Below are 2,817 nucleotides of genomic sequence, written 5' to 3' on the forward strand. Positions count from 1 at the left end.
GCAATTATCAGTGCTGTTTTAGCTGGTCCAGGGCGGATTTGAACCGGCCACCCTTAGTATATGGGGCCAGTGCCCTACTCACTGAGCCACAGGTGCCACCCCTTGAGTATCGATTTTTTATTTAATTGCATTGTAGTCAGAGAATAAGGTCTGTGCTTGCAATCTTTGTAAGTTGGTTGAGAATTGCTGTATATATGTGGTTACTTTTAGTAAGTGTTTTATATATGCCTTATTCAAAAGTGAACTTCACAGTTGTTGGGGGCATTCTCTAGACTAACATTAAGTTGTATTAATTATTTTTTCAAATTGTCCATATCTTCATTATTTTTTTTCCTGCCAAATGTGTCAATTAGGTGAGCGAGTTCTATTAAAATATTATGTAATAATGTTTTGGTCGTGAAATTTATTATGTCTGATATTAATATACTAGCTCCAGTTTTCTTTTTTTTTTATTCATGTTTTTATTTATTTTTTGAAACAGAGTCTCACTATGTTGCCCTTAGTAGAGTGCTGTAGTGTCACAGCTCACAGCAACCTCAAACTCTTGGGCTTAAGCAATTCTCTTGCCCCAGCCTCCCAAGTAGCTGGGACTACAGGTGCCCACCACAACGCCTGGCTATTTTTTTGTTGCAGTTCTTTAGCTGGCCCAGGCCAGGTTTGAACCTGCCACCCTCAGTGTACGTGGCTGGCACTGTAACCACTGTGCTACAGAAACCTAGCCTCCAGTTTTCTTTTAGTCAATATTTCCTGAGTTTTTTTTCAATATATGTTTAGATATAGTTTTTTTTTTCTTAAATATATTCTGATGATTTTTGCCTTTTAATGTGGGCATTTAGACACAATAAATTAAGATTTTAGTTTCTATATAATATATAGATATAATTACTATATATGTATATAAATATGTAAAAGATTAATGTCTCCTCATGTAGATACAAACTTTAATTCTACACACACACATTTGGCTATTTTTCTAACATTTATTTTGTGCTTTTTTGTTCCATTTTTCTGTTTCCTTTTCTTTTCTTTCTTGCCTTCTTTTCCCAGTGATTATTTTCTTCTACTATTTTGGATCAATCTTATTTATGGCTACTAGATCTACCACCTAATAAAACAGGTATTATTCCAGAGATTTTCAGAAATTTTAATGTTCATCGTAAGTAACTGAGGTCTAAGTTTAATTGAATTTTCTACTCTTCCCCCAAATAATACATGAACCTTAGCACAGTTGATTCTAGCCACCTGCTCCCCATTTTTATACTATAAATACATTGCTATTCTAACTTATTCTTGTTTTTATTTAAATCCACAATGACATTAGCATTGTTTTATACATCAATGGTTGCTTGAGCTTATCTGTGTAACTATTTTCTCCTTGTACTTTACATTTTCTATTAGAGATCACATTTCATGTGCCTGAAGCACATATTTTTGGAATTTCCTTTAGTGATATTTTGTTTGTAGCAAATTCACTAAGTTTTGGCTTCTTTTAAGACATTTTTATTTTGCCTTCATTTGTAATAACATTTTACGTATAGACTGAACTCTATTACTTTCTCTTAGCAAAATTAGATTTCTGATTTTGATAGCATTGTTGCTATAGAAAATTCTGCTGTAAGTCCTCTTTGGATTCCACGAAAACCATTTATCTTTTTCTCTTAGGCTTCCCTGAAGATCTTCTCTTTGTTTTTTTTTTTTTTTTTTTTGGCCAGGGCAGGGTTTGAACCCACCACCTCCAGTATATGGGGCAAGCGCCCTACTCCTTTGAGCCACCGGCGCTGCCCTGGAGATTTTTTCTTTATCTTTCTTGTTCTGTAGTTTCATCATGATTTTTTTTTTAATTAAATCATACCTGTGTACATTAATGCAATCATGGGGTACAATGTGCTGGTTTTACGTTCATTCTGATTTTTTTTTCTTTTATCCTTACTAAGAATTTATTGAGCTGTTTGATTCAATAGAAGATGATCTTCATCAGTTTGGGGGAAATTCTCTGCCACTGTTTTTTTCTTTTTACCTAATGTGATTCTGACATCCCTGCCACACTCCTATTTAAAGAGTGCATTAGTAACCTCAGGCTGCATAATAAATAAGCCTAACATTTTGTTGTGGCTTAAAACAACAATCTTCATCTTTTAGCTCTTACTATTTTCATAAGATCACATTCAAGATGAACTCAGCTGGTCAGATCATTTGGGGGCTACTCATGAGATCACAATCCTATGTAGGGGTTACAGTTATCTGGAGGCTCAAGAAGTACTAGGCGATCCATTGCCAAGGGGGCATGTTGTGTCTGTGTGTGTGTATAATTTGTGTGTATGTTTTGATGCCTTGACATCTTAAAAAACCTTTCTAGTGGGGAAGAGGCTATCATCTTTCCTGGGGCTAGCATCCAGATAGAAAGGGCTCAGCTAGGAGCACACTGTTGATAGCAAACCAACCAATCCAGAGTCGCATTTCCCTGTCTGTCCTGTAGACCCCTGGGAGGAGCACTCCTCTGCCTTATTTATCCCAGGACTGTGTACCAGACCAGGAAGGACCACCTCTAGACCTTACAATCCCCTGAAATTATTCAAACTTGCCAGCCCTAAGCTGTTTACTCTGCTCTGCCTCCCCCAGGGAAACCTAGTGGAGGTTCTGGCCTAAACTTCCCCTACTCCTGTCTTTTGTTTCCTCACCACCTTGGTTCTTTCCTCATGTGGCCCTACGTGGTGTGCCGTGCCTCTGTCTCTGGGACCTGTGGCCCTACGTGGCGTGCCGTGCCTTCTGTCTCTGGGACCTGTGGCCCTACGTGGCGTGCCCGTGCCTTCTGTCTCT

This window comes from Otolemur garnettii, unplaced genomic scaffold (assembly GCF_000181295.1).
Source record: "Otolemur garnettii isolate 467f Iridium unplaced genomic scaffold, OtoGar3 scaffold00004, whole genome shotgun sequence".
Taxonomy (NCBI): Eukaryota; Metazoa; Chordata; class Mammalia; order Primates; family Galagidae; genus Otolemur; species Otolemur garnettii.